This window comes from Eulemur rufifrons, chromosome 5 (genome assembly GCF_041146395.1).
Source record: "Eulemur rufifrons isolate Redbay chromosome 5, OSU_ERuf_1, whole genome shotgun sequence".
In the NCBI taxonomy this organism is placed as follows: domain Eukaryota; kingdom Metazoa; phylum Chordata; class Mammalia; order Primates; family Lemuridae; genus Eulemur; species Eulemur rufifrons.
This window is the reverse complement of record NC_090987.1, coordinates 14,383,827-14,404,540: the sequence shown is the minus strand read 5'-3', so window position 1 is coordinate 14,404,540 and position 20,714 is coordinate 14,383,827. Positions and strand designations below refer to the sequence as shown.

General features: G+C 46.7%; 1 protein-coding gene across 1 annotated transcript in view; it reads left to right on the top strand.

Moving 5' to 3' along the window:
* ONECUT2 (one cut homeobox 2) overlaps positions 1-20,714 on the top strand; it is a 36,757-nt gene that overhangs the window by 2,126 nt on the left and 13,917 nt on the right. The window lies entirely within an intron of this gene.

Sequence of the window (20,714 nt, the reverse complement as noted above, 5' to 3'; positions counted from 1 at the left end):
TCAGGTTAGTTAATGCATCTCGGCGGGCCGCGGGCTGCAGGCTCCGCCTTTGCATTAAGCGGGCGCTGATTGTGCGCGGAGCGCGGCGGCGGGGAGGGTTGGCGGCGGGCGGGAGGGGACGGATAGACGCGCCGGTTACATTGTTCTGGAGCCGGCTCGGCTCTTTGTGCCTCCTCTAGCGGCCGAGCCGCGAGGTACAGCCCTCTATTGTTCTAGGAATACGGAAACCTCCTGTGTGGGCGGCGGGTGCTGTAGCTGGAGGGAAACACACAGTAGTGGCTGCGACTGGCACGCAGTTGCGCGCTTTTGTGCGCACAGACGCCGCGCCCCGTGCGTGGCGACTGCGCTGCCCCCAGGAACGAGCCACGGACCCGGAGGGGCAAAATGTCCAGGCCCCCCACTGGGGAGGACACAATGCGCTATTGCAAGCTGGAATGGGAGGCTTCTCTTGGACTGGGGGCGGGAGGAATCTCTCGGGATTGTGGGAAGATCTGGGGGAACAATTCGTGGTGGCATTGATTTGCATAGCGTGGATATTGGGATTCGCGCGGATCTGAGCCGGCCGCGCACAGCGCGCTTCCACAGCTGCGAGCTCAGGCTCCCACTCCCGCTCCCTAGGGCTTTGCTCGCACCGCTGAGCCCAGCTTGTGGGGCGCACTCGGCAAATGCCCCGCAGAACATGGGGATGTGACAGGCAGCGTATTCAAACCCCGCTCGGGGACGGAACATTTCCTCTCTGACAGTATCTTTTTTCGCTCGCGGAGAGAAAATTCCGACCTCCAGTCGGTAATTGCTCCGCAGCGTTGATTTAAGATGGTAAAGAAAACCAGCTTTCTCTTAAAGAGCTTCCCCCAAATCGGTGGACTCCGAATACTTTTGAGTGGATTTAGAAATCTATGTAATTTTTCTTTCTCCTTTAGTTTACTCTTAATCCTCTCCTATAATTTTCTCCCATTTGCTCTTGTTTCCTGGGAAAGATAAAGCAGTGAGCAGAGAGTAGCGATAAGAAATAAACTGAAGGCATACTGACAATTCTTAACATTGTAGTACCCCTTTGTCTTAGATCCCCCCAAATGCCCCAGGCCCTCTCCTGAGGGCTCCAGCACCAGCTGGCTTCCTGGGCACAGGGGGCCAGAAGGAACTTGGCAGCTGGTCTTGGGGAATACAGTTAAAGGCAGGATGACAGCTATTCTACTCTGGCCCATCTCAGAGCGCTGCCGCCCCCTCATGCCTGTCGCGCAAAGAACACAGATAAAAAAAAAAAACACGTGCTTTCGGCCTGTATGGGTCCGAAAGTGACATGGAAAGAAATGCTTCACCTATTAGCGCATTCCTGCTTTTACAGTGACCCCAAGCATTGCTGGGATGGGGAAGTGTGGCATCATCCCGGAGGTTCCTCAGCCCCATTTGCCCAGGGTGCGACTCACCAGGAGCTGTCCCTGGAGAGCATGGCCCAAGCCGCTGGCTTTTCAGGGGAGCAGCGCTGAAGCCGTGGGAGACTGAACGCCTCCTCGAGCGAATGGAAATGCCTGCTGAGGACCCCGCTTTGCTCAAGCATTCAAATGTGTCTGTTTTATTACCTTGGGTTGAAAAGGGACAAGAGCTTTAGCCTTTTTATCTGCCCATTTTATCAGCAACTACAAGTGTGTTGAGTGGTTATTATTACATAGGAGGCTTTTCAGTTTGGGGTCAGTAGATCAGTCTCTTCAGACACTGACGCAGAAGCTGGGCCGGGTAAGTAGGTATTATGTGCTCAGGAGCGCTAGGGGACAGGAGCAAATGGAAGAGAAAAGCGGAGGTCTGCTCCGCCCGGAGTATCGATCCGAATCCCTGGCGGGACGCCGCTGAGGGCCCTCGCCGTTGGGCCCCGAGGGCTTAACTAGTCCATGGCTCCGCTGGGCGTCCGGGCCAGACTCCCAGCCTAGAGCCTCGAGGACACCGACCCCCATCCCGCCAGACCCGGCCTCTTTTCTCTTTCTGTCTCCTTTTAGCTTCCCTTTCTTTTTCTCATTTTGCCCCCACCCCGGGTCCTGCCAGAGGGCCAAGCACGCAGGGGTTTGGGGCCTCAGAATTAAGTTGTCTGATGTGGCCAATGCCCGCAAACCTCACCCTTAGGCTAAGTACCTCTTGTCACTACAGAGGCAGGTCCGTCCTCTCCTTCCTGCCACTTTCGCTTAGTCGCAGTCGAGAGTGGCACTTAAAAGGGAAGGGAGAAAATGTCGCGGAAACTCAGATTGCCGCAACCTTAGATTTCAGAAAAATGGACTCCAAATGCATGGTTTCGTTTGGAAAGGGCGGCTAGGGCAGCAAGTGGTTGCACCCCTGCCCTGTTGGGCCTCGTCGGCGGTTGCCAAGGACAGCCCTCGCAAGGGCGGTTTTTATTAACCTAGCAAGAGGCTGCGAGGACAAATTCCCGCGGGTTCGAGCACACACACTCTCCGGCTTTGAGCCCAAGATGCCTCTGAACCAAGCACTAACAGGAATAAGGAGGAACTGAGAGAACCCAGGCAAGCATCTGAACCGGCGTCCCGCAGAAGAAAAGCGAAGCCCCCGTGGCGGGCGTGGTGATCTCTTCTAAAGCTGGGAAAACAGAGCGGAACCCCTCCAGAGCCCCCCCTCCGACTACATTCTCTGTGAGCCCGGCTTCCCCCGCCGCCTGCCCGGAGCCTGCCTCCAGTCCACGCCGCGGACCGACGCACGGCCCTCTCCCTGCAGCTCCCCAGCGGCCAGTCTGGAGCCAACTCTGTTCTGGCGGCTGAGGGCCCTTAGCCAACCCGCCAAGATGTCTCCTGGGCCATCTGACGTCCGCAGCGGCGGGACACGGCTAGGGCAGCTCACCGCGGCTCCTGCTAGGGGCAGGCACCACGTGCGTGCGTGTCTCTTGCTGAGCTGAGACGTGTTTGGGTAACGAGACCGCCAGGCATCTCCAAGCCGAGGAGCAAGAAGGGGACTTCCTTCGCAGCATCTTCCCCATCCCCACCCCCTCTCTCGTTGCTGCGGCTCCCGGCTCAGCTCACCTCTCCTGGCGGCTTAATTAGGGATCTGAGCCCGAGAGGCCAAACGCAACCCACGCCAGTACGGAACAGACGATATGTTCGCATGCTGGCTGGTTGGATTAATAATTGAAAAGCTCGCTACAGTCCTTGCTTCGTGAAGTCCCGGGTGCCGGGAGAACACCTTCCTAACACGCATTAGGGTGGGCGGGGGCAGGCGAAGGAGGCAGGACGCGAGGGAGGGGAGTGAACTCGAGCGCGATAAGTATTCCAGGCCGCCAGGCGCCCTGGATGCAAGAGGCCGGGCATTTATTTTTATTCCAGGCTTTCCACCGTGTGGTTATGTCACTTTCTCAAACAAATGTGTATATGGAAGGAGATCGATGCTGATAATGTTTAGAAGATTAAAAGAGCATTAATGCTGGCAACAATAACGTAAACGTGTGGACCCAGATTTCATTGATCTGGAACCTGATCCGGCGCGTTTCCAGTAAGCCCGTCGGCGCGCTCTTCCCAGCAGAGCGCTCGCCAGCGCCCAGGCCGGCGCTCCCGCTGCGCCGCTTCCCTAGCTCGGGCGGAGATCTCCAGTCTGACCGCAGCTCGTCCCCGGCGTGGTCCCAAACCGCCCCTAATTCCCCGAGGTTTTCTCCTGCTTTCGTGGGGCTCCCTGTCCTTTCCCCCCAGCCCCGGCGCGCACTCGTCGCTCCCTACCCTCCCAGAGGACTCTGCACGTGCCACGGACCGGGAAGGCCCTGCGCCAAAGGGCGCCAGTCCTCCCAGCTCTCCTGTCCTGGGCCTGTGTGGCCCGCACCTGGTTCAACAGGGCCGGAAGCAACTTCTTTTTGCTATCGAAACCATCCAGGAAAGCCCCGATGATTTCGAAATTCGGTCTTGATATGCATGAACGACCAAGCCCGAGTTTGGAAATGACGTGGCTAAAGCGGCCTTGCTAACCGCGGAGCTCAATGATTCGCAAATCCTCTCCGATCCTATACATTCTGTTACTAAAAGTCACTCTCGCAGACTTTTTACGCAAGTGCATTAGTTGGACGACTAAACGGGGCCTCAGTAACAAAAATCTGGGCTTCACACCTGAGAACAGTCAGCTCTGCTGTGAGCCTGCTGGGTCAACCAGAGAAGAATCTTTTTCATACCTTTGCTGGGGCAGATAGATAGGAAAGGCAAACTGAAAAACCTCCTCGACACTCCTTCCCGGCAGCAGGAGAGAACCACCTGCGCCCTGAGGCCAGGTCACAGGCCCATCCTGGGTAGGGTGGTTTTCTCTGAGACACCTGCATTGACTGGAAAAGAAAGAACTTTCAAGTTCTTCCTTCCAGCCTGTGTGGGACACTGCAACACCCTGCCCACGGCTCCCATGGCCAAATGGTGACTTGTTCTTCCAGAAGGAACAGTAAGGTGAATTTTAAGGAAAGAATGAAAGAGCAGGGACCAAAGGGGGGGGGGGAGATGAGACCTAAATTGTTCTAGGTATTTGTTTGTTTGTTTGTTTGAAATTATAAATCCTTCAGTTAGGGAAAGGTAAACTTTCCCTTCAAGAGAAGGTCTCAATCTAGAGGAGGAAAAACTGTTTTCCCTCCTTTGCCAAGAACAATAAGGAAAAAGAGAAAGGAAAGGGGAGAGAGAAAAATGAATCTTGTGTGTTCTGCTTTCAGATGAGGTAGAGGGTGAGTAGGCATTTCATTCTTCTTCCTTAAAGAAGGGAGCTTTGATACACTCTCTTGGTTCCTGGTCATAAAGTGCCCTACTCACCTCCTAAAAACTATAATGAGAGTGGGTCAGGCCATCATATACAGAAACTTAAGGAGGGTGGATGGTTTCCTTTTGGCCTGGAGGACAACTGGGCCCCTCCCCATTGCTCCCAATGAAGGACTCTTAGGCTGGGGGGGGTGGCCTTTGGAGGGTGGGGTCTTAGATTCTCCCACACCCTCATCTTAGGATCCCAAGACAGGGCAGGATTCCTGGTGAATGGTAGTCAATGGGGACAGGACAGAGGATAAACTGATTACCCCTGGCCTCTATCCCCCTACAAGGCACCAGCAACTGCTCCACTCTTCCCTTGAGCCAGGTCTTCCCTGAGGCAACAGCACCCCAGGTGGAGTTTTACCTTCCCAAGCTCCAGACCTGAGACCTGAGGGAAGGAGAGCCAACCTCTCCTGCTGTCTCCAAACCAAGACTTCATTTTAGGGTCACCTAATGATGTGGGAGGGATCTCCTCAGGTTTTCTGGCCTTTAGAAACCTGCTTCTAAAGCAAGACCAGAGGAACAGGGTTGAAGAGTTCTCTGGGAGAAAGTCCTGGGCCCCACCACACCAGGCCTGGTGGCTGAAGTCTGCAGAAACTGTCTTTGTGAAAAGTGGTATCATGTAGGGGGATTCCCTAGGGGACCGCAAACCTCAAAGGAGAAGCAGAGAGATTTAGTTTCTGGGTTCTTGCCAAAAGAAGGGAAATGAGGAGGGAATAAATAGAAATAATTGCCTCGATAAAGGGCCCTGGGGAAGAGGGTGAAGATGGAGACAGCCTGGGCCTTGAACTTCATCTGTGGACTCTCTGGACTGTGCTTACCCCTGATTCTTTTAGGGACCCTTATTTTTTCTGACCTGGGGAAAGTTGCTTCCTCCAGGAAGATAACTCTTCTTGGAGGGGAGAGTCCTTTATGAGGGAGCCCCACGGGGTCATTTATCGTGTTAGTGCAGAGCCTGACAGGGCTGGCTAGTCCTGGGGGGCCTAGTGTTACCCCTCATTGGCCAGTTTTTCCCCCTACCCAGCTTCAGTGCCTTTGGAGGAAAGGCTTTTTGATTTCCAAGTCTCAGGCAAGGTGATGATTGAAAAATGTGCATGGATTTTTGTAGGGGTTGGTAGGAAGAAGTTAGGGAAATTGATTGGATAACCCAGCCCACCTGCTGCCTGACATGGTACAGATGGGCAAGGCATGGAGGCAGGCTGTGGGCTGTGCAGATAGACATGGTCTCACTTGGGGAGCAGGACTCCTAGAAGCTGTGGACATTTATTATGAAAAACTGTCCCACACACATTGTCCCAGAGGGAAGGGAGGCTCTGCATTCCACCTTGGCGCCTCTCTCACCATTTGAGGATCCATTACTCTTCCGTAGAAAGCAGACTTTGTTTGGGTTGGAAGCACACCTCCAACATAATTTAATCAGCATTGGACTTTGGCTCGTGTAATCAAATATACATATACTTTCTCTTGCAGGAAGAAAAATAATTTCTCAGTAACTGGTATTGACTTGAAGTCATGTAATCTCTGGAAAGCATCACATTTTTAAAGGGAAAGGTAAAATTAAGGGGGAAAGAACCCACAGTCTTAGTTAGTGGTTTACCTTGTCCTTACTAGGAAGAGCCAGTTACCACTTAAGAAAGGGCAGAAAGAGCATTCCTAGAGCTCATATGCCCAGGCTGCTCCAATTGTAGATATCTCACTACAGCTCCCTCTGTGTAGTCAGCCTCCGAGATCTATATTGATAGGCAATTAGACTGACTGACTCACCAGATCCTAGAATGTGGGTCTTATATCTGTGTGTGCATTGACATCCTTGAAGGAAACTGGTGTTCCATTTTTCTACCCTATTTGGAGAGATCACAGGCAGCAGCAGCTCCCTGAGTGCCAGTAGGATCTGGGTGGGCTGCAAGACCCTTCTTTTAAGGGTGATTGGTAGTCATCACCAGCTTGCTCTCTGCCCTACTCTGGGGCTTTGAACACAAAGCTCTGCCCTAGAGTGTCCCCTTGGAGCAAGCTTGGAGTCCCCACCCCCATGGCAAGGCTCTAGGCTTTGCCCAAGTTGAGTCTGTTAGGAAATCTGTTGTAAACACAGATCCATTGATTTGCATTTGTCAGAGAGTAAAGTTAAACCAGTGAAAGAGAAGCCCTTACCCTTTTATGCAGGGCCAGGGAAACCTTTCATATTGATCTTATTGATCCAACCTTTCCCTTTAAGGAAACCACATAGTTAAAGACCCTCGTTCAATAGATTTACCCTTCATGCTTGTGATATTCCTTTAAGTGTTCTCATCTAGGATAGCTGGGCATTAAGCCCACACTCCAAACCAAACAAAAATGAAAAGGGGGTGGGAGGAGAAGGGGTCAGGAGGCAGAATTGTGGGAAGTGAAATTAAATCAAACTGAAATGTGTAATGACCCAGTTGGGGATGTTTTTCTCATTCTTCTAAGATGACATGCAGGGATAAAGACAAAATAGATGCATTTAACATCTCTCTTTTTTTTCCCCACAAAAGAAAATCTGTTTATATGCATAGAGTAAAAATGTCTCAGGAACGTCATTTTCTACTGTAAAATTATTTCATTCAAGCTGCTAGCTTGGCTCATTTAGCTAGTTTGCGTAAAAGCAGTAATACTGCCACAAAAATTATTTTGGTTCATTTGTAGTGAATCAGGAATAGGATTTTCCCCAGAAATGCAATATTTCGGACTCCAGATGAGCATAAACACTGAAGTCACTTAAGGGAGTGGGGGGAGCTTGGAGTTGTGTGTTCTGATGGAAGTAGAAGAAGCTATCTAAGAGCAGGGTACAACTTCTGTTGTAGAGCAGTGTAGATGGAATAGGAATTGCCAAATACTATTCTATATCCCTCTTGCTTGCAGATATGAAAATGAAAGTCCCCTTTGTCTCCAGAGATGTTGGCACGATCGTTTCATTTCTTCCCTGACCCTTTTTTGCTCTCTAAATAACATCCATCTGAGATTTTTTTTCACCATGGTACATGAGCTATTCCTAATTGGCTATCTCTTGGGTTGTTTTTAGACATTCATGTTTGTTTTATGTGATTGAAAAATATTAATGATTCCTTAGGTGAGCTAACGTATTTATCTGCTGAGCGAGTTCAAAGGGCAGAGTTCAGCTATGGTTCAGGTTAATTGAACAGGAAGCAGTGAGCTCTCCAGACTGTGTTGAACAAGGGACCAGTCCCTTAAAATATCACACTCAGCAAACACACAATTTCACTGGCCTCATCCTGGAGTCTGATGTAAGAGGCTCAGATCAACTTGGACTGCCTGTTTAAAAACCCAAAGCAAAGCACAGCAACTACAAACCCTGGAGTCCCCCTCGGGGAAGAAGAGTTTTCTCATTGGCTAATTGCTTTATTGGTAGCACTGACCTGCAGAGCAGCTGCAGGGGCCTGGATGAAGGCTTAGGCCTCAGAATAATGTGCTCCATTAGAACAGGGCAAGGCATTTTTTGTTTACTCAATTGGAGCTCCCTGCAAAGTGCCATTAACCCCGGCCCAACCGCTTGTGTGCTGCAAAAGCCAAAGGTCACGCCAGTCAGCCAGTCAGGCTGTAGGCGCAGCCAGCTCTGCCCTGGTAGGAGGGGCGAGGTGCACATCCTGCTGGCACTGCCCTCCCTCGCTGGCCCTATGGGCCCCCTCCAGGGCTTTGACCAAAGCAAGCAGTTGCACAACTTGTTTACATTTCCCAACTGCTGAATCATGTTTTGATGATTAAACAGTTTTCATCTGAACCTATCAATCATGCACACTGAAAAAATCCTCCCACTGTCCCTCTATTTTCTATTTATATTCCCTTCATTACTGGTATTACAGTAAATAGAATTGTGCAAATGGTGCTTTTAGCGGGAATACAGTCTGGATAAGTGCTTGGATCAAGAGGAAGACAGAGCTCCAAACATGAGGGGAGGGGGGGTTGGCTATAGGGAGGTTTGAAGTGGATCAGGGGAGCAGTCAAGGCTTCCTCCGCCAGCACTTGAACTAGAGTGCCACCTGCTGGGAGTCTTCTAACGCCTTGCACCTCCCGCAAAGTCCACCCTTTCTTCACTCTGTTTCTAGCGTCTGTGTTCTCATTCCCCTCCAGATCACCACCCATGCAAACATTACCTTCCTGGAAGTTGCTTAAGGGAGTTTTTCCTGGTCCTTCTGAACTCTAATCTCTGCCTCTTCTAATTCATTGTCAAGGAGAAATCAACAGCTCTGCCATAGGTGAGATTTGCCCATCCTGCACACTGAGGTAATCGTCTCCCGCTTAGTTGGAAAGTGCTTGGGGGAGGAGAGGCAGAGAAAGCAAAAAAGTATCTATGGGAGAGAAGAGGACTATATGGAAGAGACGTGGCTGAGTTGGTGGTGCCAGTGAGGGCTGTGCCAACTGTAAGGTGCTCTGCAAAGGTAAAATATTGCATAAAGGAGAGAGGATGGAAAAGGAGTAGTTGCAGATAGCAAGCTGGAGGTGGGCTCTGTGAAATCCCCCGGGAAGAGAAAAAGTGAACCAGCCATTTTGCAGTTGCAAAGAAGTGAACCAACGAGCTAGACATGGAGCCAAACTGGCTGTAGCTCTATGAGCGGCAGCTGTTGCCAGACTCGCCTCACCTGGATGACCGCCGGGAGCCCCTGGCAGCAGGGCGCCTGTGGGTGGGTCGCTGCCTCCTCGCCCGGGCGTGGGCTTCAGCACCACGAACAGCGCCATGGAGCGTCCCGAGCGCCAGCGCGCCGGGGACGCAGTTTGAGCGAGTTTGCATCTCAACCCACAGAAAGGAGATGGACCCTCTACCCGGGTTAAATGCGGGCAGGACCCTGACCAGTAGTAGCTCCAGCTCTGTAGATCTCGGCGCCCGCGACAGAGCAGGGCCTCAGATCTTCCTCTCGCTCCCCATGGCTCCTTCGGTTCTGTGTGTGAGGTCAGCGATAATAAAGGGAGAGGAGGCTGCGTCGGGCTGAGAAGACAAAAGATTCCAAACGACCTTTTCCTTCGGAAAAAGAGGAGCATTACCTCTGTTGGGGGCGGGGCGATTGAACCGTTTTCTCCGTGTTGCTGCCTTCTGCAGGCGTGATTGCCGCTCTCAACGGGGTATTTCAGATTTAAGATTTCCTTTCTAGGTTTATTGTCTGGCTGCCCCACACACAGGTATGCACACATGAATGCTTTTCCTTCCCCACCTGCTTGCTCCTGATTTTTGAAAACATGATTTGCATTATAGTAAACAGTATTCTCACATGATATCAGCAGTAATGTCGCAGGGAGAGCCAACTATGGGATGTCACTACCTCGGATAAATCTAGAAACTGTGTTTGATTTCCTGAGATTCTGGTGATGAGGCTCTCTTTAAGAAGAACGTTGGCACCACGTCTGCTCCCCCATAACAATGGCCAGAGATGTTGAGTCACTTCCTGCGGGCCACACAATGGAGCCCCATAGCTCTGGCCAGAGTGAGAGCTGACGTTAGGTACTGACCCCTGACTCTGGCCTTTTTCAGTTGGTAGCTCTGCTTCATTTGTGTTTTTATTCCAGAGAAAAGAGACAGGTGGGTCCTCTTGGTTAATGATAGGGCACAACTCGCATCCCCTTGAGTTTCTAGTAAAATGGCCCTTGACTCCCCAAAGCTAATTAAAATGTAAAACTTTTACTTTTTTCCAAGGAACTTTAGTTCAGGACTAATTTATTGCCAAAGTGCTTCTCAGAGGTGGAGCATAGGAACAGATGAGTGTGTCCCCTTTTTTTTTTTTTTTTTATTTCATCTTGTTATGGGGGATACAGAATTGCAGGTTGCATACGTTGCTCCTGTACCGCCTTTCCCCCCAAGTCAGAGCTCCAGGCGTGTCTGTTCCCCAGGTCGTGCACATTGCACCCATCATGAGGTATATGTCCCTCCCTTCTCCGCGCCCCCTCCCCGAGTCAGCACCTTCAAGTGTTACCGCTCCCCAAACGGTGCGCAATGCCCTCATTGTGCAGGCATACCCCCGTGTCCCCTTTAAAAGAAAGCCTAGGGTATGGTAAATGAGATGATAAATGTGACAATTCATTTTTAAATTCCAGTGGCTCTAGTGTGAAAGGAAGAAAAATCTAACCCAAAATAAAACAAATCTGGTAGACCATTCAAATTCAGTGTTGAAAAAAATTTTCTGTGTGTCTAAATACCTAAAATTGTGCTGTAAAAATAAGCAGAAACATACCTGAATCAGATCTTAAACCTGGTTTTAAATCTATTTCATAAGCTTCGACTAAAGGAGTTTCTTAAAGCCGTGCAATCTTCGAATGTACAGATATGCGTTGGGTTACACGATCAAAACCTTTTCCAGGAAAACATGGATTTGACAGTAAGCATAGCCTTTTTTAAAAGTCAATTTTATATGTATCACTACATCTTATTAAAATAAGGCATTTTATTTTGCAAGGACTGGTACTGAATGCATTTCCTTTGTAGTGAACTCAATATGGTTTTTAAAAAATATTTCACAGCCTGAGCAAGAGCGAGACCCCATCTCTACTAAAAATAGAAAGAAATTATATGGACAGCTAAAAATATATATATAGAAAAAATTAGCCGGGCATGGTGGTGCATGCCTGTAGTCCCAGCTACTCGGGAGGCTGAGACAGGAGGATCGCTTGAGCCCAGGAGTTTGAGGTTGCTGTGAGCTAGGCTGACGCCACGGCACTCACTCTAGCCTGGGCAACAGAGTGAGACTCTGTCTCAAAAAAAAAAAAAAAAAATATTTCAACAGGACTACCATGTAAACATGACCTTTTCTGTAGTCTTTTTTGACTCCAAATGCTGAAAAATGTGTGGAGTACGATAACTTTATTCTTTTCTGAATCAGTGCCACAGATCCCCAAATCTAAACGATTCAGGAACAAAAATCCTCTTGGATGCAGTTGCCTCCTATTGTATAGCAATGTTCAGCTCAATTCATGTTCAAGGGACAAGAGTGAGTTCTTTATTCACTTTCAATGTCTACGCCTTCTCATCCTTTCTTCTGAACACAAAGAGGTGGTCTTCCTGTTGAAGGCCAAATCCTCTACCTTGTCCGGGGCCCTGGCTTCTCTTGCCTTATCGGGGTCCCATCCTTTCCTGTACTTATAATCTCTTCCTCTCATTGGCTTTTTCCCATCAGAATTTTTGTGTTCTAGTCTCTTCTATCTTTTTAAAACTGCTCCCCCAATACCTGTTCTGGCTTTATCTCTTCCCTCCCTTCATTTCTGGGAGGAGCCGTCATCACTCAGTGTCTGTTTCTTACTTTCCCCTCAGCCTCTGCCCTTTTCAGGCTGGTTGCAGCCACTCCTATGTACCAAACCTGCTCCTGACAATGTCACTCTTGAGGTCTCTGTAGCTAAGTCCAACGGACACTTCTCAGTTTTTATCTTCACTTGGCCTCTGTACAGCACTTGACACGTTGCTGACCATTCTTTCCTCTAAACTCTTTCTTCATCTGATTTCTGAATTACTATACTCTCTTGCTTTTCAGTTTAACATTCTGGCCATTCCTTCTTAGTCTCTTTTCTGACCTCTTCTTGCTCTGTCCACCTAGCCCAGTGTTCTGGCCTGGGCTTTTTAATTTTTTCACTCAACATACTCACCCTAGATGATCTCATCCATTTGGTTCCCATCTCTCTATGTGGAGGACTTCTCCATCTCTCTCCCATCCTGATATCTCTCTCCTGAGCTCCAGGTCCCTATGTCCTTCTGCATCTGGACATCCTTGTCTGCGTGCCTTCAAACTCAGCCTGTCTCAAAGTGAACTCATTTCCTTACCCTCCAGCCCCGCTCACCATCACCACCAAATATGAATCTCTTCTTTTATTCCCTCTCAGAATAACATCACCACATATGTGGAATCTCAAGCCAGAAACCAGAAAGTCAGCTCTGACTCTTTCCCTTTCCTTTTTCCCCATCAGTCAACCCTATTAGCCACGTGATTAACCTGCAATGAGACATAAGCTTAAGGTGGAGAAAACAGTGCTCATGAAGGCTTGATTAATAGCCAAGGTTGGCTGGCCACAGTTGCTCACATCTGTAATTCCCAGAACTTTGGGAGGCCAAAGCAGGAGGATTGCCTGAGGCCAGAAGTTTGAGACCAGCCTGGGCAACATAGCAAGACCCTTTCTCTACCAAAAAATTAAAAAATTAGCTTGGCATGATGGTGTGTGCCTGTAGTCCTAGCTGTATAGGAGGCTGAGGCAGAAAGATCACTTGACACTGGGAGTTTGAGCTGTGATTGTGCCACTGCACTCCAGCATCTGGGTGGCAGAGCAAAACCCTGTCTTAAAAAAAAGCAAAAGTTGTTCTGCTTCCATACAAAGCCAAAAATTTTACCTGCTTCAGAGCAATTAAACCAGCAATCCTATCAGCCAGCAAATCAGAGGAAGTAGTTTCCTCTTTTAAGTCATTTTAATTATTAGTAAACTAAAATTGCATGTAAATGGCCATTACCATACAAATTCTTAGATTGTTATTAACTTAAATTTACCCCTAAAGAAAAAAGCCAGAGGTTAACATTTTTATACTTATAAGTTTTTTCTCTTCCTTTGATGAATACAGTTGTGCCTACACAGTACTGAACTAAGTAGTTAAGAGAGGAAAAACATTAACTAGCCCTCATCCTGTTTGATTTTACTGGATCTTTAAGATTTGAGTGGATAAATGGTCACTTACCTTCACAGTATCCATATGGGATTGAGTGAGAGCAGATTTTATTATCCTAACTTTAGTGAGAAACTACAACTAAGATAATTTATTTGCTATATATCTTATATGGAAATTACATATTCCTTTGTGATATTTTATCTTTTTTACATTATGTTTTGACATTCATATTACATAAATAACGAGATATGAAGACCAAGCATTTATGAACAAAGTTTAGAGTTAAAATTAAAATATTCCAGACTTTGATTTTTTGATGCCTTTAATTGAATTCATTGCTGTGCTATGTGATACTTAGGTATGCACGGTGAGCAATTGACTTAAGTGACTGTCATGTGTGTGCCTTGCATAGCCAAACCAAGTTTCCTTTGACACTGAGACAGAGACAGGCAGGGTTGAGCTGAACAGGAAGCAGCTCGGAGGCCTCTCTGAAGGGCCTTAGACTCCCACTTTGCTGGGGCGGAGGAGGGGGACGGCGGTGGTGGTAGGCAGGGTGGTTTCAGAGGCCACCCTCTTCTGTGGTGCACCATAGCCTAGACATGGCTGGTACTGAAGGCTCTCAGCCTCCTCTCCTGCCACCCTCCCAAAGGAAGCAGGTGGGACCAGGAAGAGTCAGTATTGCTGCCCTCGCCACTCCCAGACCAGTTCTCCATCGAAAGCTTTAGATTCAGGCTTCCATAGACAGATTCCGGAAGGTCAATTAAAAGGTTGGGGTTGGGAGTACGTAAATGATTGGATTGGAGGAAGCCACTCCCATGGTGATATATAGACATCAAGAGATGTCTGGCCGGGCGCGGTGGCTCACGCCTGTAATCCTAGCACTCTGGGAGGCCGAGGCGGGTGGATCGCTTGAGGTCCGGAGTTCGAGACCAGCCTGAGCAAGAGCGAGACCCCGTCTCTACTAAAAATAGAAAGAAATTATATGGACAACTAAAAATCTATATAGAAAAAATTAGCCGGGCATAGTGGCGCATGCCTGTAGTCCCAGCTACTCGGGAGGCTGAGGCAGTAGGATCGCTTAAGCCCAGGAGTCTGAGGTTGCTGTGAGCTAAGCTGACGCCACGGCACTCACTCTAGCCTGGACAACAAAGTGAGACTCTATCTCAACAAAAAAAAAAAAAAAAAAAAAAAGAGATGTCTAATAAAGCAGGACTAATTTTGGCCACAAATAGAAGACAAATGTGAGAGTATTTCACATTCCGGAGTAACAATCCTATGCCCACCTTGACAGGAACCAGGTCTCTTTGTGGTGTGATGATTTATAGTATGTTTGATTTTCTCTAATAGAGGGTAGCAAGTGGGGACCCTGAGCTTTGTTCTCCTGAGTCTTCCTTTTAGCCCGCCCACAGTGCCTGACACATAGTTGGCACTCAGTAAATGTGCAAGGCTAAATGATCCCCAGGGTCACACAGCTTTAGTGTCCTAATGGGAGGTCTCCTCTAGCCCCACCAGGAGATTGCAGGTATTTTAGAATAAAGTTTCATTTTAAACCTTTACCTTTTTTTCCACTGAAATAATCACCAAACATTAGAGGACCAAGTGTGTTGCCTGCAGAAGCTAAGGCATCCAGTTCAGGTTTGGGTTACTCTGTATCGACAAAATCTAAACAATGTGAACCCTGCTTAGGGTTTGCCAATGAATATAGAAGCAAGTTGAGGTGAAACCATAAAGATAAAAAGATTTGTTCATTTGTGACTTTAACAATGTCTAAGTTTTGGGTTTGTTTTTTTTTAACCTCAGGTTCTACATCTGTAGCATGCTTTTTTTTTTTTAAATCATAAGCATTATTAAAAAAATACTTGACAGTTTTGTCTTGATTCTTAACATGTGTGTTAAGGGATCCCTTCCATCACTGAATATGTCCCCGATCATGTGTTTATTGCATCTTCCTTCTTTTCTGCCTGTCCCCTAAGTATCTGGTACACATTGGGCTACTTGAGCTGATTTATATGGATCTTAGTAGCTCTCATTTGTGCATACTTAATTCAGAGGGGTGAACACATTCATTTCCAGACCCTACTTTTTAAGTCATTGTACTAACATAGATATCTTAGCTGCTGTAACTACATTGTCTGAAAAGGAAAACATTTTAAACCTTTGGAAGCAATTTTGATGGACATTTCATTGTGTTCTATATTACTAACCTAATTAAATTTCCTTCACGTCGAGGTCTGTTTAAAATTAAATTGAGAAATATTTTTGAGTTCCATTGGGCAGATAACTTTGTTTAGCTGGATTTGTTCTGCATATATATGAAATGGCATGTTATGAATCAATATCCAATGCTTACACTGGCGCTGGATGTGAAGAAATGGCACCCTTAGTAGGCAGATGTAGTCTCTGTTTTTCATAACAAGCTGTCCCTAGATATGGACCATGTTTACCCTGTAATTCCAAAAAGGGCTTGTGTTTTTGTGCCTGTGGTTTGGCATGCTGATTTATTCAGATGCTGAGCATTGTGATCAAAATCTGTAACTTCTTTCCTGTATTAGCTAGAGTTCTGGGACTCCTATTTACAAACTCACAGTTCAGCTCAGGGTAGCAGCTTCCTTTGGCGCATACAGAAGTCTTATTTGGGTAGCCAAAGGGGTAGAATTCCAACTTGGGTTTGAAAGCAAATGGGGTAAATTGTCAGATTTATTCCCATTGCATCTTTGGAAACACAGCATAGGAGCAAAGCCTTATCCTCAACTCCACCCACCTTGCCACTGAGGACAGCACATCAGGGCCTCGTCATCTTTTATCCTGGCCCTCCTTAAGACATTCCATTCAGTTCTATGGCAAGGGAGCCTGTGGTGACAGAGCTGTAATTGGACAACTGGCATTCCATAAGCCCTGCTTAAGTATTTTTAAAAATAGTACCAAAGAACTGCCTTTTGTTGCATTGTTAATTAGCCATTGAACATTTCAGAATCCATTAGAATCTTCAAGGTCTGTCAAAGTCTTCAAGGTTTATCTTGTTTATATCTGTGCCTCAAAAAAAAGAGGCACATCATAAGGTTATTATGAGCCTTAAATGAGCTAATACGTATAGATGCTTAGAACAATTGGTTATCTCATGGACACTTGCTAATTTAGCTGCTATTATTATTAATTGATTAATATTACCTTTGTAACTTCTCTGTATATCACCAGGAGATTTGGTCTGAGTCACCAACTTTCATATAGCCTTTATATATTTAGAGTATTGCTTGGCATTGTCATAGAGAGCATGAGTTTTGGAGTCAGACAGATCCAGTTTGTGTCCAAACCACCATTTACTACCTCCATGACCTCAGGGAAGGGACTAACTTTGGAGAGCTTCAGTTCCCTTCTCAGTAGGAGGAGGACAAGGGTACTGACATCATCCAGTCCATGTGCAGATTACATGAGATACCACAAAGCACCTGGCATATACTACAGCTAACACCTTATTACACGTAGACGCATCTGTTCCTCAGCATAATTTGTGTGTCATTTTCACTGGTGGTATTTATAATGAGCAAAATTGCTAGACTCTACACCCATCGCTGGGCACACTCTTTGCAAACTGGTCAAACACACTGCAGGATTTGTTACACCCTACCAGTAGTGTCCTTTTAAGACTCTCTTAACAACTGTGGTCATTTTGCTACGCTTGTGCTTAGAACCCAGAAGTTGACTGTGCATACAGTAGGTTCTGACTGAATCCTTACAGACTTATGTTGGGATAAAGTCCATTTTCCACGTGTGGTATGTGTTGAGCAAACAGTTTACATTTCCTGGAAATTTACATATGAAAATTGCAGCTGAGGAGCCAGGTGTGGTGGCTCATGCCTGCAATCCCAGCAACTCAAAAAGCTGAGGACCTCTGGAGGCCAGGGGTTTGAGACCAGCCTGGGCAACATAGAGAGATTGTCTGTACGGAAAAAAAAAAAAAAAAAAAAAAAAAAAAATTAGCCAGGCACGGTGGCTCATGCCTGTCGTCCCAGCTCCTCAGGAGGCTGAGGTGGAAGGATTGCTTGAGCCCAGGAGTTCAAGGTTACAGTGAGCTGTGCTCACACCACTGCACTCTAGCCTGGGCGACAGAGCGAGACCCTATCTCTAAAAAAAAAATTGCAGCTGAGCCAACAAGGCTCAAATCATCCATCTCCATAATGATCACAGGTTTGAGGGGTCTTATCAGAAACTTATTTTCATAGACACTCAGGTGGCTGTCAGGTTAAAAGCGCTGAGGAGAATGGTTTCCCCTTTAACATCTTTTCCGGTTTCAATAAGTCTGGGCGGGGCTTCTTCATCATGTTCCCCAAATCCATTCATTTGGTGCTCATCACACTCCCTGAAGGGCCCCCGTTTTGGTTCCCACCATCATCTTTATTCCCAAATCCAGGAACCTTCAAAAGAAAAGGGAAAAGAAAGAAAACCCGTGGGCACCCAGCTGTTGCTTTTCCGGAAGTAGTAACTTGCTTGCTAATATAAGATTTTGAAGCCATGGGCCTCTGAATTCTCAACATGCTAGTCTGTTTAAACAGTCTCTAGTATCCTTTCCTGACCCCAACTTACTCTCAAGCATTAATTGTCCTAGTGGTTTCATGGCCACATTATTTCATATTCATTAGTGTTTTCATGAAAAATTATAACACTAATTAGAGCAGCTTCCAGTTAATTCACTTGGTGATTCATTACTCTCTCCCCTCTCGGTGTTCTGCATGTGGTCATCCTGGAGAAAGCATCCAAGGGGTAATTGCAGCTCTATTCCCTGAGTGATCGCCTAATGCCATTAGTTCTGATCCACAGGCGCATCTCGGGCAGCTCTGATGGGGTCTGGTTACAGCTGCACTCTCGTCCCTGCCCTTTGGAGGCTGGGAAGGAGGGAAGCCAGCAGAGAGGACTGGCCCTGGGGAAGGGGTCCATGGGAGCAGAGGAGCAGGACATCACAAAGAAGAGGAAGTCAGGAAGGGGGGAGGGAACTGGGGGATGTGAACATCATTTTAACATCTTCTGGGATGGAGGTAAGGACAGGATGGAGTGAAATCTGCCCTGGGAACTTGTACACAAGAGAGAGTAAGGAAGGCGAATTCTCTTCCATTTCAGCAGATGTTTCAGTTTGGCCAGGCACTGAACTAGACCTTGGAAGCCTGATTCCCTCTCAGAGCTCTGGCATCCAGTTCTTCCAATTAAAAGTTGATTTGGCCTCACACCCTTTAGGAGTTGCTGTCAAAAACAGGAACTAGGAAGTGTTGGTGAGGATGTGGAGAAATTGGAAACTTGTACACTGTTGTTAGGAATGTGAAATGGTGCAGCCACTATGAAAATGGTACAGCAGTTCCTCGAGAATTTAAAAATCAAATTACCATATGACCCAGAAACACCACTTCTGGGTATATACTCCACAAGCACTGAAAGCAGGGTCTTGGAGAGGCATTTGTATACCTGTGTTCAGTGCAGCCTTGTTCACAGTAGCCAAAAGGTAGAAGCCAACTGTCCAGGGATGGATGAATGGATAAGCAAAATGTGGTGTGTATATATATATATATATGGGGGGGGGGTTGGGTGGGTGTGTGTGCTGGAATATTATTCAGCCTTAAAAAGGAAGGAAATTCTGACACATGCTACAACGTGGATGGATCTTGACATTATGCTAAGTGAAATAATCGAGTCCCCAAAAGACGAAAACTGTATGATCTCACTTGTATGAGGTGTCTGGAGTAGTCAAACTCATAGAATCAGAAAGTACAACGGTAGTTGCCAGGGGCCAAGGAGAGGGGGAAATGGGGGGTTGGTGTTTAATGGGTAGGAGTTTCAGTTTTACAAGAAGAAAAAGTTCTGGAGATTGATGCAATGTGAATGTACTTAACACCATGTAGCTGTACCCTTAAAAATGGTTAAGATGGTAAATTTTATGTTATATGTATCTTACTACAATATTGAAAAAATATTGTCATTTCTATTGTGATGATTGCTCAATTGAAAATATTGGAAAATAGAAAAAATAGAAAAAGAACCAGGTGCAGCAGTATGTGCCGGTAGTCCCAGCTACTTGGGAGGCTGAAGCAAAAGGATCTGTGCCCATCAGTGTCTAGCATCACTATGGTGGTCTCCTAGGAGCAGGGGATCACCAGTTTGCCCAAGGAGGAATGAACTGGCCGAATCAGAAACAGAGCAGGTCAAAACTCCCGTGCTGATTAGTAGTGGGATCAAACCTATGAATAGCCACTGCACTCCAGCCTGGGCAACACAGCAAGACACCATCTCTTTAAAAAAAAATTTTTTTTTCAGTTCTACCACTCAAAGACAATGAGATTAGTATTTTCATTTTATTAAAATTATTTTTAGTTATTTAAGTCATGCATTAAAGCATTCTACTTTTAAAAATCCAAACATTAATGATTTGCCCATCTCCTTTAATCTCAATCTCCATCACTACTTCCCAGCAGTAACTACTCTTATGGCTACATAGGTGTCTGTCTATCCAGGCACTACCAATGTATTTATTTATCTACATAGGTACTCATAGAAATTCTATAGATACTTAGATAGTAACATAGACAGATAGCATAGGTTTGTGCATGGTTTTAATGTAAGTGGCATCACACAGCATGTCTCGTTCTGAAGCTCCCTTCTTTCATTCAGTAGTATGCATATAACTGAGCTTCCCCCCAACCTGAATTTGTTACATAGTATCATTGTATGGGGATTTGTATTTAGCCATTCCTGTACTGATGGGCCATTAGGCTGTTTACCGTGTTTTGGCTATTTGCCTTCTTTGCTGAGCAATGTTGAGTGAACATCCTCCTATACACCTCCCCGTGTACCCATGGGAATGCTTCCTGGGGCAGACACTGAGAAGCAAAGTGCTAGGACATGGAGATTCACATTGATTTTGACAGACATGACTACACTGTCTTCCAAGTTGACTGCCGATCGGCAACATGGGAGAGAGCCCCTAAATTCCCCATGCTTGCCAAAAGTTAATATATTATCCATTTTGCTTTTGTTTTTGCATAGTTTATGGATTGAAAAAATATATAGTTGCTTTATTTTATTATATTCTTGACCCCTACTTCATGTCATGCCCTGCTACAATGCTTATCCAGTTATCCCAGCTCCATTATTGGAAAGAACATACTTTCCTGATGTTCTGCATATCCCATCTTGTCATTAAATCAAGTGTCCGTATGTGTATGGATCTATTTCCATGCTTTTGGTTCTGTTCCACTGGTCTAGAGTTGTATATCCTCGTCCCAGTGCTACACCACTGCAGCCTTCTTAAAGGTCTTGATAGTTGATACAGTGAGTCCTCCCATCCTATTCTTCTTTGTCAGGAATAACTTGACTAC